The 14,845-nt window shown below is 39.9% G+C and overlaps 1 pseudogene across 5 annotated transcripts; it reads left to right on the top strand.

Annotated features, from left to right (window-relative positions):
• Positions 1-1,173: 1,173 nt before the first annotated feature.
• On the top strand, positions 1,174-10,403 carry LOC143871816 (receptor-like protein kinase FERONIA pseudogene; annotated as a pseudogene). 5 transcript variants are annotated; one of them, XR_013246620.1, is made up of 3 exons: positions 1,174-1,327; positions 9,755-10,141; positions 10,213-10,403. The product of XR_013246620.1 is annotated as a receptor-like protein kinase FERONIA pseudogene, transcript variant X5 (transcript). The 5 variants fall into 5 exon arrangements; XR_013246609.1 differs by lacking the exon at positions 1,174-1,327 and adding an exon at positions 1,368-5,019 and having other exon boundaries at positions 9,765-10,141; XR_013246598.1 differs by lacking the exon at positions 1,174-1,327 and adding an exon at positions 1,368-5,019.
• Positions 10,404-14,845: the final 4,442 nt, after the last annotated feature.

The raw sequence follows: 14,845 nt of genomic DNA, 5'->3' as shown, positions 1-14,845 counted from the left end.
GTTTTTAGTTTGAAAACAGTGTAAACGAGGGTTCATGATCAAGTTGTTGTATGCTTTCCTGATAGCGTTTCTTGAATTTTAAGTGAGAAATTCAAGTTTTAAAAATGTCGCCTGCATTCGTGAGATTTCTAAAACCTGAAAATATGGGAGGATCAGCTACTCTCTTGCTGACAGAAAGAAGGGCAAGGAGGAAAAAACGACGGCTGGTATGCTTCTTCTTTTGTCTCTTAGCTACAATTTTGAAGAAACCTCGGATTCTGAAATCCGCGTATCCAAACGGCCCCTCAATATTTTATCGAAATTTCATATGAGATAAAATATTTTTTTAATAGATTTCGTCAGATTTCGGCCAAAATTTCAGTTTCGGTGAGGACCGAAACACATCCCGGGACCGAAATTTGAAACCATGAGTATAAGCAGTAGAGTTATACTTCTGGTTCTACTCACTAGATTAAAAAAAGGGAAAGGATAAATGCGCCCCTACTCATCATATGGGACACCCAACTAGTGTACGTGGCAATCAAATCCGTTGAATCCTTCTGACGTGAAGTACATCAGCCCCCTCTGCAGCCATTGATACACTAATGTTGGGTGTCCAAGTGATGAAAAAGGGGCGCATTTATCATTTCCTCATTCGAGTATATTCCATCAGTGCCACGTGTCAGTCTCTAACGTGTTTTCCCTAGAGTCTTTGCTAGTCAATGCTAAACTGTCTTTACATGAAGACTTAGTGCGCACTTCTTTTCAAGTCAATGCTAAATTGTCTTCACGTGTAGACTTAGTGAGCACCACAGGTGAACGACGTAGAATATGGGTAAGAAGAAAAAAAGGGATTTGCTAGCGTCCATCGCGTAAAGAATTTCGGACATAGCCTGAATGAAGACAATATCTGCTGAAAAGTGAGCCATCTATTGGACGGTTTGGATCATCCTATGGAAATAATATAGCCCACACCATAGGATGATCCAAACCGTCCATTAGATGGGCCACAACCCAAATAGGTTGTGCCCCATAAATCATTTCCATAGGTTGATCCTAACCCTCCGATCTGAATGTCAGAGGGTTAGGATCAACCTATGGAAATAATTATTGGGGCACAACCTATTTTGGCTGTGGACCATCTATTGGACGGTTTGGATCATCCTAAGTGCCCTCATCAAAATACAGTAGTGCTGATAACATTTCCCACAAAGGGTAGGAAAATTAGATTGCAGTCCTTGTTTCAGGAATGTTAATTTTCCTCGTCTCTTTCCTGGATGGATCGCGGAATTTCAACCACAAAGACTCTGATTTCAACTTCAGATTGGATTTTCGGAGATTCTTCGCGGTAATGTTTTGTTTTTATTCTCATTTTTCTCTTTCTTCTTTTTTTCTGCTGTTTTCAGTTCTAGTTCATTTGCTATATATTAGGGTTTGAAGATTGAAATTGATTAGGGTTTGGGAACTTGAGTCTGAGATTCAAATCGTTTTTCTCTTCTAAATTTACTCTTATTTTTTGTTGATTTGCTTTTCTCTGGCTGACTTTCGAGTGAGATTCTAAATCCGCTTTGTTTGAAACCTAAAACATTTATACGGTTTAGGAAATCTAGATCTGATGTGATATTTCTTTCTTTATCTTCTTGATTTTAGGGTTTTTTGGATTGATTTTCTGTCAAAACACTACATCTTTTGTTCTATGGGCGATTCGTAGCTGGAATATGTGATCTTTCTCTTTTGATCCGCTCGATTTTAGGGTTTTGGATTGATTTTCGCAAAAAATACCCTAGATCTTATGTTCTACGGGCGATTGTAGCTGGAATTCGTGAGCTTTCTTTCTTGATCTGCTGGATTTTAGTGTTTTTGATTGATTTTCGGACAAAACAGTAGATCTTAGGTTTTATGTGCGATTTGTAGCTGGAATTTGCTAATCTTCTCTTTGGAGTCTTCGGACATCATCTGATCTGCAAAAACACTTTCTTGATCTGCTGGATTTTAGGGTTTTGGATTGATATTAGGACAAAACCCTAGATCTTAGGATCTATGGGCTGTTCATAACTGTAATGGCTAATCTTTGGGAAATATTCTCTTTGGAGTCTTCAGACATCATCTGATCTGCAAAAAACATTTTTCCCTCCTTTCCGCGTCCATGAAGAAAACCAATAAAATCCATCTTTGTTCCATTTTTAATACTCTCTGCCTATCTTTCCTCTTCCTCCGTCTAGTCTCTGCTTTCGGCGATAATACAACTTCTGTCCCTGTTGATAAACTCCTCGTAGATTGTGGCTCATCTTCGGCAGTAGGGAACGATGCTGACGGCCGCACATGGACCAGTGATGTTGGCTCAAAATTCGCACCCTCATCACAGAACAGCCTAATTTCGACAGCCCAGAGCCAAGACCCAAGCATTCCTGGTCCAGTTCCTTACATGACTGCTCGAATCTTTACCTCCGAATTCACCTATACCTTCCCTGTTGGGGCTGGCCGGAAGTTTGTCCGCCTCTATTTCTACCCTAATTCTTACAATAATCTCACTGCCACTAAGGATGCCTTCTCCGTCACCTCCGGTCCTTACACTCTCCTCAACAACTTCAGTGCCTCCCTTACCAGTCAAGCTCTGAATTTCGCCTACCTCATCCGTGAATTCTCCATCAACACGACGGGGGGATTCTTGAATTTAACCTTTACCCCGTCTTCCAATGTTTCCAATGCCTATGCCTTCGTGAATGGGATTGAGGTCATCTCCACACCTGATATCTTCCAGGTGGGACTTGACCCCTTGCAGGGCCCCATGCTCATTGGAGTGACTGTGACTCAGTCATTCCCCATTGAAAAGAATACTGTCCTTGAGAACATCATCAGATTAAACGTTGGCGGGAGTTACATCCGTCCTGTTGACGATTCTGGCCTGTATCGGGTGTGGTGGGATGACTCACCATATATATATGGTGCTGCTTTTGGTGTCTCAGACACTGCAGATCCAAGCATTACTATCCGTTACCCACCTTCTGTCCCAACCTACATTGCACCCATGATAGTCTATAGCACTGCAAGGTGGATGGGGCCTGACCCAAGTGTCACCAAAAATTACAACCTGACTTGGATTTTCCCAATCGATTCCGGGTTTACGTACCTGGTCCGGCTCCATTTCTGCGAGATTCAATCGTTTATTTTCAAGATCAATCAACGGGTGTTTGATATCTTTCTCAATAATCAGACTGCTGAACATGGGGCAGATCTGATTGTTTGGACTGGAGCAAAAGGGAATGGTATTCCGGTGTTTAAAGATTATGTCTTAAAAATTCCAGTAGGGGGTGCACAAGAACTGCGGGTTGAGCTCCACCCAGACATACCTTCAGGGACAGAGTATTTCGACTCTATCCTAAATGGACTTGAGATCTTTAAGTTAAACGATAGCACAGGTAATCTCGCTGGTCCTAATCCAACTCCGGCACAAGAACAGGTGGATCCAAGTTTGGCTAGACCACCATTGAAGTCAGGGCCTTCAAAAAATCGAGCTCCAGTTGTTGTAGGAAGTGTGGTGGGTGGCATTGTTATCATCTCTCTAATTACTCTTGTATTTGCTATTTTCCCATGCCGGAAACAATGGAAGGATGCTGGCACGAGTGAGGGGCCATCTGGTTGGCTCCCTATATCATTGTATGGCAACTCACATTCTACAGGATCTGCCAAAACTGCAACCACACGGAGCTATGCCTCATCTCTCCCTTCGAACCTTTGCCGTCATTTCTCATTTGCAGAGATCAAAGCAGCCACCAACAATTTTGACGAGGCCCGTCTCCTTGGGGTTGGGGGGTTTGGGAAGGTCTACAAGGGTGACATCGATGACGGCACAACCAAGGTTGCTATCAAGCGCGGGGACCCACTCTCCGAGCAGGGAATGCATGAGTTCCAGACTGAGATCGAGATGCTCTCTAAGCTCCGCCACCGGCACCTCGTCTCGCTGATTGGGTACTGTGAAGAGAACTCTGAAATGATCCTTGTCTATGACTACATGGCCCAAGGAACCCTCCGCGAGCACCTATACAAGACCAAGAAGCCACCCCTCGAATGGAAGCAGAGGCTGGAGATGTGTATCGGGGCTGCACGAGGCCTGCACTACCTTCACTCCGGTGCCGAACACACCATCATCCACCGGGATGTAAAGACAACAAACATCCTCTTAGACGAGAAATGGGTGGCAAAGGTTTCAGATTTTGGGTTGTCAAAGACTGGGCCGACATTGGATCATACCCATGTCAGCACCGTCGTGAAAGGTAGTATTGGTTATTTGGATCCGGAATACTTCCGGCGGCAGCGATTGACTGAGAAATCTGACATTTACTCATTTGGGGTCGTGTTGTTTGAGGTTCTATGTGCTCGCCCTGCATTGAACCCATCATTGCCGAAGGAGCAAGTGAGCTTGACAGAGTGGGCATTGCATTGCCAGAAGAAAGGCATTCTTGATCAGATAATCGATCCCTATCTGAAAGGGAAAATTGTGCCAGAGTGCTTCAAGAAATTTGCAGAGACAGCAGATAATTGTCTAGCCGATCAGGGAATCGATCGGCCGACAATGGGTGATGTGTTGTGGAACCTCGAATTTGCACTGCAACTGCAGGAAAGTGCCGAGGATAGCGGTGTAATTCTCAGTGATATCGACAATGACGAGGTGCCATTCACCCCCGCTGCTGCAGCAATGAAAGATATCAAGTTGTCAATGGGTTTCAGTGATAATGAATCAGATAGTAGGAGCAGTGGGACGACGAGGAGCATCAGAGGACGGAGCCTTTCGAGCAAGGATTCGGATGGGCTGCCACCTAGTGCTGTGTTTTCCGAGATCATGAACCCAAAAGGACGGTGATGGACAACAACAAGAACCACAACAATGAACGGGACAAGAATTTTTCCGGTGCTAGAATCTGTAAGTGACTTCCAAATATTCATACCAAACAAAGAAGAGAGTAAGGAAGAAGAAAATGTGAGGCTGTGAAAGAAAAGAACAATGGAAAGAGGTGTCTATCATGTTCAGTTTGAAAAATTGTGAGTAAATAATCTCTGAAATTCCCAACCACTAGTCCTTAAGCATCTTCATCTAATATAGTTCCTTGTAGATGAAGTTAATCTTTATTTCTTGCTCTGGAATCCTTGAGCCATGTGTCTTAAATTGGACTGATTTATCATCCAATGACTTAAGCTGATGAATTTCTATCAAGTGTCATGCAAAAGAATATGAAAAAAATGTGATCAGGAAAAGAGGATTTTATAGGGAAGTATGACACAACTTTTGACATCGATTTAGGGTAAAAAAAGCAAGGGGAATCACGCAAATAGAGCGGCTACAGTCCCACTCGGCTGTGATGCCCCATCCATCCATAATCCATTTCTATGGATTATGGATTCAAAATCCGAAAAAGTAAGGGGAAAAGAAAAAATGGATAACACATTCAAGTTCAGATGCAGAACCTACCCGTCCAAACATTTACATTATAGCATGGAAAAGAAGAGGTGGAGCAAAAGGCAATCTTCAGAATGAAAATAACATATAAAGAACAATGGATCTGATTTTTACTGCAAACCCAGAAGAACAGATTTCTGGTTCCATAACTAAGTTACACTAAAATAGTTCATAAATCATAATAACCTAAAAAATCCGAAATATTTCTAGAAGGTAGGGCTGAGGGAAGGCCTGGGGGTTTCATGTGGGAAAATGAAGAAATAAAATAGGTTCAGTTTTTTATTTTAGCAAAGCTACATCGGCCTAGAAGCTCTTTAGTGTAGAGTTCTTGCTTTTTTTCATTGGTTCTAGCTATGTGGGGGTAGTTTAGGCTATTAGTTCTTATTTGTCATTTCTCCATTAAATAAGGGTACTTTAGGGATTTGGGGTTTTAATACCCTTTAGGGATTTGGGGTTTTAATGGGCTATAAAAGCCTAAGTTTACTCTCATTTTTTATTTCAGACTTTGATCTTGCATTTTGTGTTTCTTTAAGCTCTGATACCAAATCCATGCAAGCTGCTCTTCACTTTCTCAAAGATGCTCTCGATCTGTAAGTTCTTTTTAAATTCTTCAGTCTCTTTACGATTTTAGTCAAGGAATATCAAGGAGAGCAGATTAAATTGGTCAGATCGAAAATGATTGGCGGCAAAGCTCATATGGAACTGAATTTGCTGCCTTAAAATGAAATATTCGGTCTTTTCATCCATTCCAGCACTCTAATTCTCAATTTGGCATAAACTTGAGTTTATTCGTCGGGTCTTCCTTTCTCTGTACATCATTCAGGAGATGTAACAATTCAATTCCTTCTGACAATTATTCACAGACACCTTCTTCACAAACAGTTGGCGAAATTTCTAAGGAATTCTTTAATTTTAGATCGAACCTTCTTAAACCTTGTAGTGCTGTAATTCTGCTTGTATGCTTGTGAGTTAGCTCCTCAATAGGAGTTCGATCCAAGCCTAGCGACCTCTGTAGTGCTGAAATTTGAATGATTTAAGACATCAATTTCTCATGCTAAACATGCCTTCGATTGCCTTTTGAATTGGATGCCGTTTTGTTTTAATTGTTGAGCGTCAAGTGTTGTCCAATTGCAACTTAGTGAATGGACAGTCTCTTTTGAGTAGATCTGTAACATGATTGTTATCATAAAGCTCTGTGGTGAATGGAAAGCTTGTAGGGGGAAATTGGTAACCGAGGGCTGTTGCACTTGTATTAACAGATTCTAGCTACAAACTGTGGACATTCTCTGTTCCTAGTTACAAGTTGTGTTTGATTGGGAACTACATCAGAAACTGACGTTATTTGAGAGCCCTATGGTATTTGTATTTTTTTACCTAATATTGTAAAGTAGCCTTGGCGCAACGGTAAGGTTGCTCCATTGTGACCCGGTGGTCATGGGTTCGAGCCACGGAAACAGCCTCTCTGCAAAGCAGGGGTAAGGCTGAGTACATCTAGCCCTCCCCAGACCTGCAATGGCGGGAGCCTCATGCACTGGGAAGCCCTTTTTTGGCTGCGTACATCTAGCCCTCCCTAGACGTGCAATGGCAGGAGCCTCGTGCACTGGGCAGCCCTTTTTTTTTTGTACAGTGTACCCTTGTCTTTGATTACTAGAATGGTCATTTGGTGCTTGCACCAACCATGAGAAACTTAAAGAAAATTGAGTTTAAGAGATGTACCAGTTGCCACAAATTCCTTCAAGAATTTGGCAACAATTAGAGCTACAATGAGGAGCTTTAAATTTACTGCACTAGTTCTGAATTTCTACACCTGATAACATAATTTCAGCAGCCCCTCCTTCACTTTTGAGGCGTTTGTCCTTGTATCTCATATCTGACTTCAATCTACAACTTCAAGACGAGGTTCCATAAATCCTGCATCACCCCCTCCCTCATAAATCCATCAATATTTACAAAACAAAAGGGACAATTTAAAGTCTCGGGGCTTGAATCCTCTCTGCATTTGGTGAATGAAAGGGGGCTTTCTATATTTGCGAGGGAAAATATGATTCTCTCTCTGAAGAACATGGCCCAGAAAACGTGAAAAATCAGCATATGGCTGCAGCCAATGGGGGCGCCCTTTCATCGGATTTTTGCAAGGACACCCCTTGAGTTTAGCATTCCTCATTATTTTTATTTGGGATAGGCCCTTTTAGTGTAAAAGAGTCGTCATAAATATATTGGAGGGGGCTATTCCATGTAAAAAAAAGGGTGAATATATAATTTCCCAAGCAATGGCCTGCAGCATCCACCTGATCCACGTGTAAGGATGCGTGTAATGATATGGTCAATGGAGGGCGCAAGAAAAAGTCAGGAAGAACCTCTTGAGAGCAAGAAAATGCTTCCACCACCAATTTGGCAATGTCAAAGTCGAGAAGCCCTTATTGAGCAAGGTCGTAGTTTTGGCAAGACCCAAGGAGATATACTAATTATTAAAAAGTCAAAAAGAGAGTATAATGTTATCCTTGGTTGTGATAGAGGAGGTAGCTACCAAAAGCTCCTTACGGTCTCTGATATTTAAAGGGAAACATGCTCTCGCCTTATAGGGTGTCTGTTTGAAATTGAAGGTAGAAGGATGCTTGACAGTTCATGGAGACTTAAGGTAAATGATGGAGAACACAATCACAAGCTCCAAATATTTTAGCAATGCAAGGGATGTTTACAACTTGAAAGCCAAGATTCGCTAGGAAAAGTTGTCAGGTCGTACTCCAATTCAAGCTCTGTTAGATGAACTTGTCTCAAGTGGTTTCCAACACAGTTTCAAGCATGATGAAGAAGGTCATTTGACACATCTATTCTTCTCTTACCCCAATTCAATAGCAATGAGCAAAAGCTATTCAAATATATTTATAATGGATTGCACGTATAAGACATAAATATAAAAGGCCATTGCTTGATGTTGTTGGGGTAACACTTCTTTCTATTCATGCTTTGCCTTTCTACAAAAAAGAGGAAGTAGAAGATTATAGATGGGCTTCGGAAAAGTTCAGTGCTATGCTAGGTGATGATTCTCAACCTGCTGTGATATACAAATGATATTTCCAAGAGCAGCCAATCTTTTATGTGTATGGCATATTGAGAAAAATGTCTTGTCAAAATGTAAATCTTACTTTGAAGATGGAAATGATTGGAAGATCTGCTTGGACTAATTTGATTGAAGCTTCACTGAGGTAGCATACTCTGATCGCTGGAAAGAACTCCAAGCCAACTTTAGTGAAAAGGTAATGGCTCTCAAGTATATCGAAGATACCTGGCTTCCTCATAAAGAAAGCTTTATAAAAGCATGGGCAAAGAGACATCTTCACTTTGGGGGTTGTGTCACTTCTAGAGTAGAAGGTGCACATTCACAGTTTTAAGGACATTTACAAGTTTCAACTAGTGACCTTCATTTAGTTAAAGAAAAAATTTGCCTTGCTATTGAGAGTCAATTTCAAGAAATCAAAGCTAAGCTTTCAGCAGAAAAGATAAAGATTTCTCGTAGATATCGCATCTCAATTTTTAATGAGCTTGTTGGTCACATATCAGTTTTTGCATTGAGAGAGCTTTTTGAGCAATATGAATTGGCAAGTTGCAAACAAACTTCATCTGAGTGCATGAATCAATTTACGTCAACAATGGGTCTTCCATGTGCACTCAAGATGAAATGTCGAATTGATGAAGGAAAAGTGTTACATTTAAGTGATATCCACTCGCAATGGCGAATAGATGGTCGAGCTTTCAAAAATTCTAATATTGGGATGCATAGTAAAGAAAATCCAATGAGGAAGATACTTGATGACTTTGAAGAGAATTACCAAAATTGGTCTCCCTTTCAGCAGTCAATTGCTTGCAGTCAACTTTCTCGAAAATTGTATGTTCTCCGATGTTGGTCCTTGGTGAGCCTAATATTCAACAGCATAGAGGACGTCCATCGGGATCACAGAATTCTAAGTCAATGAGCAATACAACTCGATACCTTTCAGCATTCGAAAGAGTAGAAAGGTCAAGTTAGTGTAGTACATGCAAAAGTAATGGTCACAATAGTCTAACATGTCAAAAAAAATCTCATTTTCATATGGCTGTATCTGTTAACGGTGAAAGCATAGAGGACATGGCAGACCTAAACACACCAATGGGTGGAAGCAGTTGCTTCTTGTGATTAGCAAAGGATGAAGTACTGGTAAGCTTGCATGATGAAATTTATCCTCTTTTGTAATTTTTTATTTGGTAAATTCTTTTTTACAAAAAACAATTTGTTTTCAATATCAAAATTTGCCCTATATTGTACCAAGCTTGATTTTGCAGCATGGTGCAGTCCGCACTCCGCCACCTTGTTTGGAGTCTCCCATTCGGTGATAGCCTTGACCTTCGCTTGGTCCATCCAAATGCGTCCACCCCTCTCGAAGTCTGTTGATCAATCCAGCAAGGCACATGCCCACATCGAGCAAGCATCCTTTGAGTTGGGCAAGTAACCTCCTCAACCTAACTCCACTAACTAGCTTGCAGAACTACCAGCGCGAGGAACGTCTATCGCAAGGCGGCAATCGGACGACCCAAGCCTTTTTGGCGCAGAGAGGTAGATGACCCGCACATGTGCAGCTAGAAGGAAATGAGATTTTTTTGAACCCTGAGCCTTTTGACACGGTTCTTTTTGAAAAGTTGAAATCGAGGTAGCTGGATCAAATATTGAAGGTAAACTCTTATTTTCATGATCTTGGTAGTAGCAATTTTCATTTATTGATCTTTCCTGTTTGTTGTTGCAGATAATCTCATAAGAAAATAGTTGTTTATAAAGTGGTGATGTTGGAGATGATCTACAAAGATGGAAGGATACACGAGAGAATATTATTGTCTTACCTTTTTGATGAAAGTGTAACCATTTCATGTAGTGATGAATTTTTTTGTTATAGATGAACTCTACTTAATGCAACATATGCCTTCCCTTTTTCTTCCACTGTACTTGGGAACCAACTCTTTAAATGATAAACGACAAGATGGGTTAGTGCAGTTGTAAAACATGGTTGTTCTGATATCATTTCCTAAAGAAATGTTGAAACATAAAAAGCATCAAACACTGATGTTAGAGTTTTTTTCTGTAGGTAAGCTGGAATATTAGACTTAGGAAGCAGAGTGGAAAAGTCTATGGGCGTGAAACAGAGGATAATGTTTGTCACTAAACTAGAAAAGTGCAAAATAAAACATCAATTGGCTTAAAATAGTGAGGTAAGCTTACTTTAAAAAAGATAGTGAAGTAATTGATGGACTATTTAGATGTTAAGCCCTTGATGAAAAGGGCTGACAACTTTGAAATTTTGTACAAAAAAAAAAAAAAAAAACAAAAAACAAAATTGTAGAATGAGGGTATGTAGTTGCAAGCTTGCAATTAGACCAAAATAGAAGGGAGATGAGTACATAAAGTGAAGGAAAGTGGAGATGAATCTATAGTAATAGCTAATGTCATGTGGTTCCAAGGGGTGCTTGTTACATGCTGCCACTCTCAAAGAATCATCAACACAGTTGTGGAATAGTAACAAGTCACCTGATAGTGGATGAATGTGAAAAATTTTGGTGTAAGTATTCAGTGCAAGTAATTTGGGCATGTTTTATGTAGGCCTTTGGATGCTCCAGTGAGAAGAAGTGACTTGTGCCAAGTTGATGGAGTAAAAAGAGGTAGGGGCAGACCGAAAACAACTTGGATAGAAACAATGAGGAAAGACTTGATGACTAGGAGCATAACAAAGAACATGACCTTGGATAGGAGAGAACGGAAGAAAATGATCCTTATAGATGAATACAACTAGTGTCAGGATTAGACTTAGTCAATTTAAGCCGGGTAGATTCTTTCACCTTCTTCGTGAAAATTTTCTAAAGGATTCATAAGCTGACCCAACGAGTTTGGGACAAAGGCTTAGTTGAGTTGAGTTGAATTGTATTCAGTGCAAGTAATTTTTTATATGAATGATCCATCACCACCATATTTTTCATAGCTATGTAACCGTCCAGATGCAGGACATCGTGAAAATTGATGATGAATTGTAGAAAATCCAATGGGCATCTAGAATTGGGTTCAACCTATATCAGAATGCTAATAAGACACTACTCGTTTCCTCTCTGTCTAGGAAGTTAAACAACTTTCAATGTCTGCCATCAGACATTTGGAGTTTCAATACATGGAGGCATGCCTTTCCATTCTGGTAACCCTTTTAAATTTAGTTTTCTTGAAGGCATTAAATCTTAATGCATATGGCTTAATGTATATGGGTGGAGATAAGCTCCTCCATTGGTTAGTTGTAAAATTTTTTTTGTTAATTGATTAGATTTATAAGAAATGTTTATAACCTCTTGCAACTTGTCCTTCAGGTTAGCACTTGCAAAGGTTGAATTCAGTTAAGACAGACTTAATTTTATTTTTTTTCCTCTTTGAATTGTGAGGACAAGCTTTATGTTGCATTGGGTTTTACACATTGAGAGTTGAACTGCATTTATTTTAAAACCTATCATTTGGACCACTAATCGAGAGCTCCCATACGGATTGAGTTTGGTTTGAAACCATGAGATGACTAGCATCCCTATGCAAGTTGATATTGAAAACTGGACTCTCTAGAACTAGGTGGAGGAGCTAAATAATTATTGCCAAACACACCCTAAATAAATGTTCTGGTTTCTTTACCTTCTCCCTTTGTCATTTGATCTTAGACTGAATAAAATGTTGGTCCAATTTATTTTTGATCTGGAAATATGTAACATCAAGCCTGCTTGATGCAGCTGTGAAATGCAACCTAGAAGTGTAAAGTTTCTAAATTGAGGGCTTCTATAAACTATTGGTTTTTAAGGATGATCAAGAGGAGGATGGAGTTGTGAACTTGGGATGGTTAGTAAATTTTGGGTTCTAAATACTTGGGTCAGGGCTACTAGTCTACTGTTTTTTTTACCATCATCAAGTTCTCTATTCTTATATATTGGGTTCATGTATAAATTGATAAAGTTGTATAAATTAACATTAGTCTTTTGTAAATCCACTTTCAGTACTTTCCAAAAATTACAGTAGGGCCCACTTCATAGGATGATCCAAACCGTTCATTTGTTCGGTAGCCACAACGCAAATCGCCTGTACCCGGTAAATCATCTCCACATGATGATCATAACCCTCAGATACGTATGGGCCCACAACATTAAGATGAGCATAATTTTTGGTGAGGAAAACAACCATGCATGGCATGGACCATTGTCTCATTTAAGAATCAAGTAAGAATATATTTGGCCATCACAAGTCTGGTGCTTTTTTTTTTTTTTTTTTTTGTTGTTGCTGTGTTGGGTTTTGCTAACGAGTTGCCCGCCCTTAGGCCTTAGGGCACCTGTTAAGGAGCATTGGAAATGTGATTTTACACATGTTTTGATAAAACAATCTCAAAACTTGTGTAAAATTATGAAAACACGTGTAAAATGACTGTAAAATCACATTTCCGATGCACCTTAATAGGTCCCCTAAGGGCATTCGTTAGCAAAAACCCTTTTTTTAACGCCTCAATCTTAGGGGTGGGAGGCAGGACCGGATTTTGTATTCCCCGTCTCTAACTAGTTAAAAAGGACCGTCTTCTACTAATCTCCCACCCAACTTCAAGCAACCAAACAGAGCAACGTAATTTACCTGCAATCGAGCACAGAAAACCCCTTTAGAAACCTCAAGTACAAGTTTACAATCTCCCACTTTTTTTAGGGGATGAAACGAGGGAAAATAGGAGAATGAGAACCTGCCAAAGCAACTTTGCTTAGCTATAAAAAGACACTCCTTTTTACCACTTGGACTGTAGGATTTGGAGAAGAGTTGTGTTATGAAAATCGGTTAGGTTTCCTAATCGAGAGTGGAACCAAACAAATCCCTACATACCACATGACATGACATACCAGGTGTAGTTTTCCCATTTCACTTACAAAAAGCCTAAAACAAGAACTAAGATCCACTAAGCTGCATGTGGCCATCCATTCCCCTAATTTGAAAACGGGATTCCGTGTGGAAAAATGTAATGGGAGTGATGTGACTGTTGATTTGACCTTTAACACTTCCTTTGTCTTTTAGTGGACGCGGCTCCAACGAATATTGCCCCTTTTTTTTTTTCACCTTCTTGTTTTACCTGGGACAGCCCTTTTTAGTATAAAAGAGCATGGTTTGAAATTTCAGTTTCGGCATAAATTTCGGACCTAGCCGAAACTGAAATTTCAACCGAAATCCCTAAATTTCGGTAATTTAGGCTGAAATTTACGAAAAGAATAAAAAATTAATTTATTTTTTTTCAGATTTCACCGAAATTTCGTACGTTCGGCCGATTTCAATTTCGGAACGTTTCGGGGTTTTCAGTCTCGACCAAAATCCAAAATTTTGGGGGAAATTTAAAACCATGTAAAAGAGTAGTTTGGGGGTTGTCCGACGTAAAGAAGTGGGGCGAATATATCATTTACCAAAAAATAAAAGAATTTATTAAAAGTATATTCCTGCCACGTGTCTGTTTATAACGTGCTTTGCCGGTCAATACTAACTGTCTTCACATGTAGTGTAGACTTAGTGCGCGGCACTAGACAATAGGAAAATAAAAAATAAGGGAAAATCACATTGCACTCCTCGTTTTGATAGTAGCATTTTCAGGAATGTTAATAGCTGCGTTTGGGCTCCAGGAATCTTCAGGAAAAGTTTGGAATGGAAAAATTATTTTTAAAAGTTTGGTACTTGTTTTACACCTCTATTCAATTTAATATCTTGGTAATTTAGCCATAATCATATCATTTCCCTCTGAATCGTGGAAAGAAAAACATTTCTAAGAAAGAAAAAACAATTCTTTCTGAAATGTTTGCAATCCGAACCGGGCCTAAACATGTAATTAAAAAATCCGGTCTGTTTTGGATTTTCAGAACTGATTGTGAGTTCAAAATTGATTACTATACGCAAAATTACTTTTAATTTAATCACTGTTTGTTTAATTTAATTTAATTTAATCCCAGTTTAATTTAATTTTAAGACTCGCAATCGGGTCTTAAAATCCAAAACAAACAGGACCTAAAGAATATCAAACCATGGTAGGGCCCACTATGGCGACGCATAGGAAATTCAAAGAAAAAACCTATGAAATAGGCAGTTAGGACTAATGATGGTAGGGCCCACTATGGTTACGCATGTATTACAGTGAAGCCGAAGCATCTCATCTCTCCATACTATCCATCACCCCGCAAATCCTAATTATAAACAGAGAGATGGGGCGATGATTTTTTCGCCCCACTTTCGGATAATGCGCCCCACTCTTAACGTGATTTGACGTTCCAGGGGTATTTTCGTAATATTGAGGCGTTATAAGGACTTATTTGTAGCTTCGCCGAGATGCATTGACTCAAGTAACCGTGTTCATT

Source organism: Tasmannia lanceolata, unplaced genomic scaffold (genome assembly GCF_043159265.1).
Source record: "Tasmannia lanceolata isolate RefF3 unplaced genomic scaffold, GAP_Taslan_0.1 ptg000002l, whole genome shotgun sequence".
Lineage (NCBI taxonomy): Eukaryota > Viridiplantae > Streptophyta > Magnoliopsida > Canellales > Winteraceae > Tasmannia > Tasmannia lanceolata.
The sequence above is the reverse complement of the archived record's forward strand: the minus strand, read 5'-3'. Positions and strand labels throughout refer to the sequence as shown.